General features: G+C 41.0%; 1 protein-coding gene across 3 annotated transcripts in view; it reads right to left on the bottom strand.

The window, feature by feature from the left end:
- Window positions 1-15,045, bottom strand: part of CHID1 (chitinase domain containing 1) — a 924,523-nt gene that overhangs the window by 217,976 nt on the left and 691,502 nt on the right. The gene's annotated exons all lie outside the window — the stretch shown is intronic.

Here is a 15,045-nt window from a genome sequence, read left to right as displayed (position 1 = left end):
GGCACCTCCATGGGTGCATATTTTGTACACACACATATGCCAGGCTACTATAATATAGGTTGATTCTGACCCATTTATAGACCAAATATTTTTTTTTTTGTTTTTATTTTACTAACAATCTGATTTTCATCGTGCAGCAGGATTTGTCCCTGCCTGAATATATAGGGTACTTAATATAGTAACGAGTACAGTCTTTGCTTTGTGGGAGAAGAACAACTTGTCCACATTAACTATCTGGATCTGACTCTGAATGGAGCAAGTTAGAGGTTTTTTATTGATAGGAGGTAGGTGCTGCACTTAATTGTTGTATTCATTTTTATGAGGTATTCATATGGTGCAGGCTGCTGTAAATAACTCTATCCAAGAGAGAGAAGCACAGAAGGTTTTGATACATCATTGAGCAACATATAGACAGCTCCACCTTAAAATTGTATAAAGTGCCAGTGCTGTGATATTATATACAGTTAATCTATTGCTATACCAATCAATATCCAAAACAAACTATAATCGTGCTAAAAATTATACAAAATAATCAATGGCTGATGAAAAGTGCATAAAGTGATATCTGTGCAAAACAAAGTATTTTTTTCTGTGTAATAAAGTGCTGTTGTGCTCTGTTTCCAAATGGTATCTGTGCATCCACCTCATGAAGAACTGTAAACACTCTGCATTCACCACTTATAATGGACCCCTTACCATATAGCAAGGGGAGTCTGCTGAGCTTGTAGGTCTTAATGGGGGACCTATCTCACTGGTGAAGATTACCTTCAATAATGGCTCCAGGTTCAGTTTGTGCAGGTGTGCAATATATGGAGAGAAAAACTCCTCATGGTGTAAAATCCTTGGATATTGATTATTTTGTATAATTTTTAGCACATGATTATTCACTGGTTTATGTTTTGGATATTGATCGGTATAGCAATAGATTCAAGGTATACACTATCACAGCTGTGGCACTTTATAACAGTTTAAGGTGGAGCTAGCACTGTCTATAATTTATTCATTCATATTGGACCACTAAAAGGGGGCAGCATTGATAGCAGTGGCTCAATAACACCGTCATTAGATTTACCAAGGCGCGGGTGTCCAACATTTTTGCTTTTGATAGCTCATTACTACAAGTACCACTCCACAAGTTCTAGTTGCTCACGTTTACAGGATCCCCATATGATCATGTCACAGCTCGTGTAAGTCCGTATGATGGACCATTTATTAAGAATCAGGACACAGAAAGACACCAAAACAGCAAGACAGTTTGTAGTACATCATGGATCTAAGATATAGTCATTTAGAGTAGAAACTGGCCCACCATTTAAAATGTTACACTGCTAGACCAATTTCCCTGCCCAATTTTGATTTTAAAGGAGAAGTCCAGCCTGAGCTTTTTAGGCTGGGCTTCTCCTAAGGGTCACAGGAGTGCAATACATCACTGCAATCATTCGAGGCAGCACATCATCCTGACTTCCGAAGTCTGGATCCACCAGCTGCCTTGACTGATGGCAGTCTCAGCGAGATGGCCCCTCCCTGCCCCCCTTACAGCTCAGCGCTCCAATGAGCATGGAGGAACAGAGCAGGAGAGATGCTGGCTGACAGTCAGCAGCTCTTAGCTCAGTGAGGAGTGAGAACTGAGCCATCGGTGGTGTTCGGTGGCTTGGTTCTCAGTGCAGAGATGCCGGGAGACAGCTGCAGCGTCGGTCTGATGCTGCATCCACCTAGGTAAGTATGAATCTAAAAAACAAAACAAAAAAAACATACATCTCTTTTAAACTTCTAACCAGATCTTAGTTATCAAACTTAAAATGGGTATAGGACTTCTCATTTATAAAGGCCAAGTAGTGGTGGCTCAATCCCCGATGTGAGTGGACATGCACACTGAGGCTTCCTCTAGCAATCTGAGGCAATCCAGCTTACATCAGCACTACGGTACTAGATAATCCCTTGGTACTAACGCAAGGAACATCTGCTTTACCTTCTCTGCCATGTCTATGGCTTAAAGTAGCACTAAAGAAATTTTCGATAGCTTACGGGAGTGTTATAAGGTTTATTTTTGTCATCTCTGTCCGATTGGGGAGATTTCCATTCACCTCCTGTCCCATAGCCAAACAGGAAATGAAAATCCCTCAAAATTGAAGGTAACCCTGGTTATCATCAGAACTGATGTCCCCATTGGAAGATATCCCCACTATGCCTGTTCTCAACAACTTAAAATTTGGGATTTTCTTTTAAGATGGTTCAGCAGGGACCCGCCGAGATTTGACCCATCTGTGGGCAGACTGATTGTACCCACGTCGATTCATCAATTGACTTGGGTACAACCAGCATGCTGGATTTTTACATGCAATTATTGTAAGTGCCACTCTCAGTTTAAGCTAATAATGTTAATTTTCACTGCAACAAAACAAACTATTGCACAGCAATGCCTCTTATGCCTATGCCTCATTAACCAGAACTCCTAAATGGGGTTAGACAACTTGCAATGAACACCCCCCCCCCCCGGTTGCAGACCCCCTAATCTTCTTCTATTCCCTTCATGCCTATCTACTCTGTCCTCTATCTTCACACTCTCCTGCCAACCAATTGTCACATGAGCCTTTTAGTTGGATACACTCTGCAGCTTTCATATTGTAGTTATCATTGCATGTGATGTGTAACCCTGTACATGAGGCTACAGTCTCACAGTCAGATGGGCTACCTGTTGTACTGTTTATCTTCTAGTATATTTGTCAAAATCCTAATAAAACTATTGAACTGAAAATTGTACACTGCCCTGTAAGAAAACTGCAATTAAGAGAAATATTATCTTGTTTACCTTTAGATCTACCAATCTACCAACTACATAGCCCAAAGGCCTGCCGGACTGGACACAAATTGGATTGTTGATGTATGCCATCACATTACATCGATCTGATAAATCTAAAGAGAATTTGTACAGAGATTAACAATTTGTTTCTAAACCTGTTCCTGTACAAGGTTAAACTCAAACTGCTATGACAAAAAGCGACATATACTGCATGTCATAGACTGAATGTCCTGTCTTTCTAACATGGCAGACATTTTGGTATTGATATGTGAAAGCAAAGCATGGGGCAGAAGTGAGTCTTTCTCCAAGAGAATCAGGCCATATTGGTGAATGAGGGTTAAAGGTTTATGCTGCGTACAAAAACTAACAATTATTTATTGAATACCTATATGGGATACAAACATGTACAAATAAACACTTTCCAATTTCCAGGAGCCAGTCTCACTGTTTTTCTCTACGGCTATTAAATATGCATTTTCACCTGTTCCAAATATAAAGCAATAACCACAAACTGCTCCCAGTGTCAGCAAGGTCCCTAGAAACAATCAAGATTTATACAGATGCATAAAATATTAATACTGCAAAACCATAAAAAAATGTTTCTCAATAACAGCCTGACAAGAACTCAGATTATTACATTGGAATAAACATATTGAGCAGCAAGATTATGTAGTAGTTGGCATTTCAGACATTGTATTAACCATGCTCAATATTTTATTCTCGGGGTTCAAACAAACCTGCTAAGCTCCTCTGAAAATCAATAGCTACAATACTTATTAAAGGCATACAAGGCTGCTGTATAATGCACAATGCACATGAAACACCATGTTAGAGACTCTCCAAGCACTAAATAATAAGCAGAAACATGACAGTCTTTTTAACAGCTGGCAAGAAGACCGAACCATTGTGATAAAGACTGAATTCTTTTTTTCCAAATAACATTTTTATTAGTTGTCTCAGTAAAAGAAACAGTATATAGATACAAGTGTGAAAAAGAAAAAAGGACAATGTGTGAAAAAACGCAATGGCGTTGAGAAGGGAGGAACCGTCTTCATATTTTTGCATTATACATTTCAACTTCAATGGTGACATTGCTTTAGAACAATAATGAACAGTGCCTGTAAACTGCAATCATACCTAACTTTGCATGGAGAATACTGCTCACTAATTGCTAGAGGCTACTGGACATCTATACCACTCACTAGTTGGTTGTTAGAGGTTATTGCACATTATTGCTGCTCACTGATTGTTTACTGCATATCATTACTGCTCAATGATTGGTTCCAAGAGGTTAGTGCAGAGCATTACTACTCACTGATTGGTTGCTAAAGGTTAAAGCACATCATCTCCTTACTGCCTGCACACCAAGGACTGGGAAGGTGAGAGGGCCCATCAATAGACAGAAAACTCCTAGGGATACTGCCCCTTTTGCCCTGTCTTAAAGTCCTGAAAACAGCACAATGCACTTTATCATTACTATTATCGTATGTCTTTCTTGTACTTCTCAAATTATGCCAGGAACTTTTTTTAGAGTAAGTCTGGCATGCTGAGTAGATCATGACAACCTTACAGCACATTCCAGTCCTGGTACATTTATTAGGCTCAAGTTACAAAACTTTATACAAGGATAGGCATCTTAATTTTTTACCATACATATGCGACTTTCAGATTACACTGGACACCTGGTTAACTTTGTAAACTGGGTATAATAGTGTGTTTTATCAGCTTTTTCTTCCATACGTCTTATAGGACATGCAATGGTTTCCTTTCATTTATGTATATACACTCATTATTTTTCTATTTTTTACTATTAACAAGCAAAGCTTTAACTGTATTTTTTGTTAGCAAATGTCCCATCTGTGTCCCTGACATTTCTGCCCAGCAGACATGGGCGGCACCCTGTCAGCTCTATGGCTGGCCTGGTGTAAACAGGCTCCACTTGCCCTTTACATCAGACTACCTATAATCAGTTCTGAAAAAATCGAAATGGATGCAGTTTTTATTCATTGTTTTTTCTGAACCCAGAGATAGGCGGGTGTAAACGGACACAAGTCCGGTTACATCGTACGGTCCAAAATGCTGGTCTGTCCGGGTGGCCGGCTGCTGTTGGACGTGCATGCTGGAAAACCAGCAGCCAATCGAGTCCCAATCAGCACCTTCAGCCAATGGCAGAGAGCGATAATCGGAATATTCTGGTGGGGGGCCCTCCCCTGTCAGAACGCAACAGCTCAGCGGGGGAGATCACTGGACTAACCTCGCAAGGTTACAGTGTCTCTGATTGGAGCCATCAGTTTTTTTGCATGCTGGGTTGTACGAAAAAAAAACTGATAGACCGCTTTAACACTGAGGCGTTTTTTACAGACGTTTGCCTGTAAATTGGCTCCTCTGCAGCCCCTGTGTGAAAGCCTGAGTGCTTTCACAGTGGGACGGTGCACTTGCAGGACTAGAAAAAAAAGTTCTGCAAGCAGCATCTTTGGGGCAGTGCGGGAGTGGTGTATGCACCGCTCCTAGCCCCCCCCCCGCCATTGAAATCAATGGGCAGCCTTGCCAAATCTCCTGCAAAGCGCTTTGGCAGTGCCACAAAAATGGCGCTATTAACCCTTTCCTCAGCCACTAGCGGGGGTTAGAAGCGCCCTGCTAGCAGCCAAAAAAGCGCTAATGCCTGGACCGCCCAAATGTGAAAGGGGTTTTAGTGTGTACCTGGCCTAAGACTACATGGGCCTTCCAACCAGGTCCACCTGAAAAACTGACAGGTGAACCTGATCAAAATGCTGGTGTGAAAGGGGCTACAGTATTCTCAGTGACGCATCCAAATGTTTTTTCACAATGGCTCTACTATTTCATGCCTTAGCTGGGATCCAAATTTGTGTAGCAAGCAGTTCCCATTCCTCACTTCTTAGCTGGAGGTGTCTTGGAGGTTTTTTAAATTCACGGGGAACCCCAGAGAGATGTTTCTCTGAGATTCCCTGTGATGTAAAAAGCATGAACTTTCTACTTTTTAAAATATCAAATAGGGTGAGCTGTGGTACTATGGCAATGGCAGAGGTAAATGTTTAGCAAACTGCTTTAAAAATGGACAAATGCTTTCCAGCAGGGTGAGGATATAACTTGCGGTGTTAAAATGAGCATGGTGTAATGAAGGTTTGCCACCTCATCCCTTTAAACCCAAACACATATTAATTACACAGGTTCTGTGGCTGATTAAGATGGTAATTAAACTCATTTAGCGCCTTATCTGTATTAAATTAGTCTCAGAACCTGTGTAATTAATACGTGCTTGGGTTTAAGGCTGGGTTCACATCGCAGAACAGAGCAGCTCACAGCAGGAGGTCTGATGTGTCCCGACAAATGTTTGGCTGAATTAAAACCTAAAATGGACCAGAAGATGCACAGGACTCCTGTGCAATTTGCACCAGAGACACTCTGGAGATGTGTGAACCGGCTCCATAAAGAGCCGGTCACAATCTCCTGACATGCAAATTGGATTTAGGGGAAATCCGCATCCAATTTGAAATAATGTGAACCCAGCCTCAAGGAATGAGGTGGCAACCCTAGTGTAATGCTGTAAGTAGAGGACTGAAACTAATATATTGGTGTTTTAGTTGTCTGCTCAAGAAATATTCATGCAAACTCTATCCACTTCTATACTTCTATAGACAGTTTAATTCTCGCCCAAGGAAAAAAGCTTTCAGCCAAGAAAAAAAAAAAAAAAAAGATTGTTTGGATTGAATACACATTGCTACCCGCCAACTAAATTACCAAATTGATTTCCCCAAATATTTATCTATGGGAATTATGTGGACTCAATGAACTATTAGCTAAACACAATATTTGCATTATGTTTGTAAATATTTAACCACCTCCAGTCCGGGCTAATTCTAACATTTATGTCATACATGTAAAAATCTGAATTTTTTTGCTGGAAAATTACTTATAATATTTGGGGGTTCTATCTTTTTGAAGCATAGGTGCTGGAGAATACAATGTTTTTTGTTTGTGATTTTTAATGATGATATTTATGCAGTGGTTTATCAAACACATATTTTTGGGAAAAAATGCACCTTAGTGAATTTTTGTGCACGCAAATACAATATAATACCCAATTTTTTGGTAACATATAAAAATAACGTCATGCCAAGTAAATGGATAACTAGCATTTCACGTTTTAAAATTGCATACACTCATGGAACAGCGACAAACTATAGTACCTAAAAAATCTCCATAGGTGACGCTTTAAAAGTCTTTACAGACTGCCAGTTTAGAGTTACACAGGAGGTTGGGAGATATGTGTGACCTCACATGTGTAGTACGATCACTGCTTACATACAGTGCTGTGAAACAGTATTTGCCTCTTCCTGATTTTTTTTCCTCACACAAATTTTAATATTACACAAAGATAACCTGAGTAAATCCAAGATGCAGTCTTTAAATTATTATTTCATTTATTAAGGGGAAAAAAATGTTCAACCCTGATTGGCCCTATGTGAAAAAGTAATTGCCGCCTCCCATGCTGAATCATGACTGAACTGTGATTAAACACAATTGTTTGGAAAGCTGAGTTAAATTTCACTTGCCAGCCCCATGCCTGATTACTGCCAGACCTGTTGAATCAAGAAATCACATAAATAGAAGCTGTCTGACAAAGTAAAGCATGCTAACAGATCACAAAAAGCCACACATCTAAAAAAAAATCAAGAACAAATTAGAAACAAAGTAATGTACATGTATCGGTGTAGGAAGGGTTTCAAAGCCATTTCTAGTGCGTTGGAACTCCAGTGAACCATGGAGAGAGCCATTATCCACAAATAGAGATAACTTGGAACAGTGGTGAACCTTCCCAGGAGTGGCCGGCCTACAAAATTTACTCCAAGAGCATGACGACGACGACTCATCATAAAAGAACCCAGAACAACATCTAAAGAACTGCAGGCCTCACTTGCAACAATAATTAAGAGACTGGGCAAAAAAGGTATCCATAGGAGAATTCCAAGGCCGAAGCCACTCCTGACCAAAAAGAACACAAAGGCTCATCTCACATTTGCCAAAAAACATCCTGGTTATCCCCAAGACTTTTAGGCAAATATTCTGTGGACTGATGAGACAAAAATTTTACTTTTTGGAAGGTGTGCATTCCGTTACATCTGGCATAAAACTAATACAGCATTTCAGAACAAGAACATCATACCAACAGTCAGACATGGTCGTGGTAGCGTGGTCTGTGGCTGCTTTGCAGCTTCAGGACCTGGACGACTTAACATAATTGATGTAACCATGAATTCGAAGCTCTACCAGAAAAACCCAAAGGAGAACATCTGGCCATTAGTTCCTGACCTCAAGTTCAAGTGCACTTGGCTTATACAGCAGGACAATGATCTGAAATACAACAGAAAGTTCACTTCCAAATGGTTCAAACAAAGCAAAATTTAGGTTTTGGAGTGGCCTAGTCAAAGCCCGGACTTAAATCCAATTGAGATGCTGTATCATAACCTTACACAGGCTGTTCATGCTGGAAGGCTGGAAGGGTTCTCCAATGTGGCTGAAATAAAACAATTCTGTAAAGAAGAGTGGGCCAAAATTCCTATTTGTGCACGAGTATGGGAATGGGGATGCTTTACGTTTTTTTTAATTTTATTAAAAAAAGAATTAAACTCTACCTTTACATTTTTTTTTTTTTTTTATGAAACTTGATGAACAATATCCCTGGTGATAGTTTGGACTTTGACAGATCCTGTTTATGGAGAGATCTTGGGTCTATTTGAACGCAAGTCTCTCATCTGCCAAGTCAAATCGGCCCAATATGTGCAGTCAGGCAGTGGTGGAGTGAAAGAATACCAACAAAATATCAATCCTGGAACTTCCCACACAGGTGTCTTGTACAAATTAGCTCAAAGAACAGCCCAGCCAGTTCAAGCAGATCACCACACTCCAATGACTGGGATTAAGCCTGGATTCACACTGAATGCGGGTTTGAAATTGTGCGAGTTCAGCTGATTGCAAACCCACATTTCAGTCCCACTTTGGAAGCAATTTCAGAGACATCTGTGAGGGTTTCTGCACAGATATGTATTGAAATGGCACCTGAAGTCGCCAAAATGTAGCGTAGGAACTACTTTTGGGATTTGGACAGTGCCTTTTGCCAGCAATAGTTGGCGATTTAGCATGCGATTTGACAGGTCAAATGGTATGTCAGCACAGCTTGATGTGAACGGGGGTTAATAGTAGTATCCAGGTTAAAAAAACAGAGGGGAAAACAATGCTTCACTGCTGAACAACTTTATTAAAAGAAAAGTCAAAATCACACTCAAATGTATGAGATGGGATCTGCATATAAATCCTATGAAGTGGTGCTGCTGCACTGAACAGGGGGTGTGTGTCTCATTGGATGGATGAGAACCAACAGCCTGCAGGCAGCCTCCTCTCTCTCCTCACTTGTTCATGTTTCATTGCTCTGACATCATAAGGTGTGCACCAAAGATGCAGCGTGCAGGACTTTTGGTGCACTTTCAGGTAATGTGCCAAAAATGCAGGACATTATAGAAAGTCTATGAGAAAATGCTGGTAACCCGCATGAAAATCTCTCAGCAATAGCTACTGGTCAGTGGAAACACTGTCTGTGACTAGCAATCCACAAGCAATGAATTACAAGTATTAAGCAGCAGCCACTTCAAAAGTAACAGTACTATCTATGCATCAAAGGCTCTTATAACTAGAATTCTAAGGGGTTGATTTACTAAAGGTAAGTAGGCTTTTCACTTTGCAAGGGGATATTCCCTTAGCGTAGACAATGAGGTGAAGCTCTAGAATTTTCCTTGCAGGTGGCTGGATTTTCGTTGCAAAGTGAATTCTTTGCCACATTCACTAAGCTAAAGGAAACTTGCCTTGCAAAGTGAACAGCCAATTTGCACGTAGTAAATCAACCCCTAGGTGTGCCCAAATATGCTAATAGGTTAGCTAATTACATATCTATCCTATCTTTTTTTTTTTTTTTTTTACTTTATATCTTTATTAAATTCTTTTCAAATTTTAAAAAACAATGATAAACCTCATACATCTAAAATTTTGAAAGGAAAAGAGGGATACAAACTCCTCTCGAGTAACTTTATTCATCTTTGTATATGATTTCCTTCCCTAACACCTACCTCACCAGGCCAACATATCTCACTTACATACCTTTCATTCATCTTTCAGCCAACATTTTTCACTCCGCTCATCTTTTAACCGTTTTCTTTCCTTTTTACCCTCCGTCTAGTTTGTCATCCCTTTGACTTTTATGTATTTATGCCTTCTATTTTCTTTTTCTCTCCCCACATTTTCCAGATCTTATCAAATTTCTTGAGAGCTCCTTGTCTGATGTAGGACATTCTATCCTTGAGGATCATCACGTTCATGCCCTGTTCCCACTCTCTACTGGATGGGGGAGTGGGAGATTGCCATTCCTGAGCAATCCGTTTCCTTGCCTGGAAGAGGCATCTCAAGATTGCTAATTGGATGTCTCCTAGTTTACCTTCTCCCTCTACCCACCCCAACACACATAGAATGGGTTCCATATCTATAGAGACTTCAAATACCTGTTCTATGATACCCACTACCTCCCTCCAGTATCGGAATAGCTTTGGGCATCTCCAAAACATATGGATCAGATCCCCCTCTGTCCTTCCACATCTAGCACAAGTAGCATCCTGTCTTCCAAAAAAGCTTTTGCGGAGTGTAGTAGACTCTGTGCAGTAGAAATAAGTGTGACATGCTCTGGGGTGGGGAAAGTGACACCAATGGGGCGAGTTCAAGAATTCTTTCCCATTGTGGTTCTGAAAGACTTCCCACATCTCATTCCCATTTCTTCCCATAAGACCGAACCTCTATTCCTACCCGACTCCCTTTATATACACTTGGATAAACTTTTGATATTAAACCTTTCGGTGATTTAGCATTAATAACTTTCTGTAGCACCGGTATCTTACACCATTCTACTGTCCTCCTTCTAAACTGTTCTGTCATTGCATACCTGACCTGCAGGTATCTAAAAAAGGATTTGTTCGGAGTTGCAAATTGTTCTCTTAAATCCTGAAAGGATTTTAACTTTCCGTCTTGGTAGAGCTGGAAGATGTAATTTATTCCTCGTCTTTCCCATTCCCTGATTGTCCCCATTTTCTGCACCTCCCCCCAGCTTGCTATTTTCCCATAGGGGGGAGTATTCTGTGAATCCTCTATAACCAGGAGTTTTTGTTTTGCTACCCCCCAGACTCTTGTCATTATCATCATCTGCTGTGTCTCTATGCAAGCCCTAAGGTTCCCAGGTGTCGGGTCATTAATGTATTGTTCTTCTGTTAGTGTCACTCTTTCGCCTGCCAGTTTCTCCCCTTCCTTAGATTTTTTTTTATTTTTGACACTTGTTGGATCAATAAGCCTCGGAGGAAAGCCTTCAGTGTATCCCAGACTACCCCCTCCGAGGCAGTGCCTATATTCAGCTCAGCGCATTTTCTTAAAGCGGTTTTGTACAGAAAATTGCAAGTTCATCTTATTCAAATGGCTTTGGAACATAGATGCAGTTATGACCATTGAAATAAAATAATATGCAGTATTTACCTTTTATTTTTAATGTTTATGCCGACCTCCGGGCTCTGTATGTAGGCGTGTATATCGGCTTCGCAATGGTCCCTGGGAACTTTTTTAGCTATTTCCCAGGAATCCATGGGGGACACAGTCATGCTGAAATCTTGTGAGATTTCGGAAGGAGGACGCTGGTCACGTGACGAGGGCGTGTCCGAAATTGCCATTTTGAAAGTGGGCAGGCAGCTCTATCTGCCATTACCACTATAGCACACGAAGCAAGAGGAAGGAAAACAAAGAGGACACTCAATGAGCATGTGCGAGATGGAGCGGTGGATGCTGGGAGCTCAGCGTCATCGCATCCAGGAAGTAAATGCCTGTGGGCTTCAAACACCCACAGTGAAAATGGAAACCGCCGGACTGCTTTTTTAAAAGTTTTCCTTAGCAATGAAATCGTCACGCCGGGGGTTAAAAAGACGCCGATCGTGACTGCAAAGACACCGTAGGAATCGCCCACCAGTGACACATGTAAAAAAAAAAAAAAACGGCAGCGGAATCCCGTTTTAAGGGCGTCAATACCTCCTGTGGTTCTCCGATAAGTTACAACCAAGAGGGGCTAATTCTCCACTCCCGGAGATGATTCCCCTCCCCTACTTCCAACGACGCTGTCATTGGTGAGTGAACCGAGAGAGCTCTTGGCATATAGTTTAAATTATTCAGAGGGATCACCTCCTCATTTCCCAGCATTAGATCAATCCTCGATAATGTGGAGTGTCTACTGGAGAAGTACAAGTATCTCGGGGGCTTTGGGTTCCGTATTCTCCAGATGTCCTTCAGACCCATCTCTCCCATAAATTGGGACAGTCGGCCATCCGTTATACCTCCCCGTTGTGCCCCCTAGGGGTGCTTGTCTATTTTCTGGTCCATGACCATGTTAAAATCTCCTACAACTAGCACTGGGACACCTCTATCCAATCGTAAATGCACTAGAGTCTCCTTAATTCTTCCAGTATCTGTATGTCTTACCTTTACAACAACAAATTCATAAAACAAGGGATTTCATTCTTATTTTTCACATTGGGCAAAGTAGCTGTGCTATTAGAAACCATTTTGTTTGGGCCAGAATTCCTCTTTAGACTGATGGTAACACGCAAACATGAAATATCCATATTAAAAGCATCTGTTGATTTACACTAGACACATGGAAATGCATTGTAGCAGACTGAAACATACAAAAATATGATGTATTTTCTGCATTGCTGCTTAGGGTAAAGAAATTCCTGAACTACTCATTTCCATCAAATTTGCATACATATAATGATGTTTTCTTCACCTAGTTTAAGAACACCATCAGTCGCTGGGTCAAGATAGCACTCTCATTAGAGGAAGCAGCTGTGCTAGGGTAAGATTCTATATCTTTATTTAATATTTGCAAATTGTACCGGGCTCATCTGGAAACAATTTAAACTAAAGTAAAAAAGCAGAGTAGAGTAACAAAATCCCTTGGATATAAAAGCTACAAGGCTATTTAGAATAGCTTTCTCAAGTATGTTAGCAAAATTATTTGAAAGCAAATGTACCTGTTATACATATAAAAGAAATGTAACTAAAGTTGTTCTTGCACAAAAAATGTTTTTGCCTCTCAATATACTGCCTTGAAAAAGTATTCATACCCCTTGACATTTTCCACATTTTGTCATGTTACAAGCAAAAACGTAAATGTATTTTATTGAGATTTTATGTGATAGATCAACACAAAGTGGCACATAATTGTGGAAGAAAAACAATAAATGGTTTTCTACCTGAAAACTGTGGCGTGCATTTGTATTCAGCATTTATATTCAGCCCCCTTTACTCTGATACCCCTAACTAAAATCTAGTGGAACCAATTGCCTTCAGAAGTTACCTAATCGGTAAATACCTGTGTGGAATTTAATCTCAGTACAAATACAGCTGTTCTGTGAAGCCCTCATGGATTTGTTAGAGAACCTTAGTGAACAAATAGCATCATGAAGGCCTAGGAACATGCCAGACAGATCAGGGATAAAGTTGTGGAGAAGTTTAAAGCAGGGTTAGGTTGGAAAAAAATATCCCAAGCTTTGAACATCTCACAGAGCACTGTTCAATACATCGGAAAATGGAAAGGGTATGGCACAACTGCAAACCTACCAAGACATGGTCGTCCATCCTAAATTGACAGGCCGGGCAAGGAGGGCATTAATCAGAGAAGCAGCGAAGAGAACCATGACATCTCTGTAGAAGCTGCAGAAATCCACAGCTGAGGTGGGAGAATCTGTCCACAGGACCAACTATTAGTCGTGCACTCCACAAATCTGGCCCTTATAGAAGAGTGGCAAGAAGAAAGCCATTGTTGAAAGAAAGCCATAGGAAGTCTTGTTTGCAGTTTGCGAGAAGACATGTGGGGGACACAACATGTGGAAGAAGGTGCTCTGGTCAGATGAGACCAAAATTTAACTTTTTGAGCTGAAAGCAAAACGCTATGTGTGATGGAAAACTAACACTGCACATCACCCTGAACACACCATCACCACCGTGAAACATGGTGGTGGCAGCATCATGTTGCGGGGATGCTTTTCTTCAAAAGGGACAGGGAACCTGGTCGGAGTTAATGGGAAGATGGATGGAGCCAAATATAGGGCAATCTTAGGAGAAAACCTGTTAGTCTGCAAAAAAGACTTGAGACTGGGGCAGAGGTCCACCTTTCAGCAGGACATCAACCCCAAACATACAGCCAGAGCTACAATGGAATGGTTTAGATCAAAGCATATTCATGTGTTAGAATGGCCCAGTCAAAATCCAGACCGAAATCCAATTGAAAATCTGTGGCAAGACTTGAAAATTGCTGTTTAAAGGTGTTCTCCATCCAATAGGACAGAGCTTGAGCTATTTTGCAAAGAATGGGTAAAAATGTCACTCTCTAGATGTGCAAAGCTGGCTGAGACATACCCAAAAAGACTTGCAGCTGTAATTACAAGGAAAGGTGGTTCTACAATGCATTGACTCAGGGGGCTGAATACAAATGTATGCCACACTTTTCACATAGTTACTTGTAAAAAAAATTGAAAACTATTTATAATTTTCCTTCCACTTCACAAATATGTGACACTTTGTGTTGGTCTATCACATAAAATACCAATAAAATACATTTGCGTTTTTGGTTGTAACATGACAAAATGTGGAAAATGCCAAGGGGTATGACTACTTTTTCAAGGAACTACATATAGCTATTAGTGTTCTCCGTAGTAGTAACTCACATTTTGGCAGACCCCCAGTCCTAAAGCGACCGCCAAGTCTGCTTTTTCTTTTTCAATAAAAAAAACAAACATGTTATACCTCCTCTGTGCAGTGGATTTGCACAAAGCAGCCTGGATCCTCCTCTTCTCAGGTCCCTCTTTTGTTCTCCTGGCCCCTCCCTCCTGTTGAGTGCCCCCACAGCATGCAACTTGCTATGGGTGAACCCAAGCCAAGCTGCAGCTCCGTGTGTCCATTCAGACACTCAACTGCGGCGTAGCCCCACCCCTCTCTCTCTTGATTGGTTGACTGGCTTTGATAGACCGCAGCGGGAGCCAGTGGCACCACTGCTGTGTCTCAGCCAATCAGGAGGGAGAGTCTCGGATGGCAGAGACACTCGTGGACATCGCTGGACAGAGATGGGGCTCAGGTAAGTATTAGGTGGG

The sequence above is a fragment of the Lithobates pipiens genome, unplaced genomic scaffold, assembly GCF_037356315.1.
Source record: "Lithobates pipiens isolate NorthernLeopardFrog02 unplaced genomic scaffold, aLitPip1_a1.2 Scaffold_10, whole genome shotgun sequence".
In the NCBI taxonomy this organism is placed as follows: Eukaryota; Metazoa; Chordata; class Amphibia; order Anura; family Ranidae; genus Lithobates; species Lithobates pipiens.
Note: the sequence above shows the minus strand (reverse complement) of the source record. Positions and strands in the feature narration are given on the sequence as shown.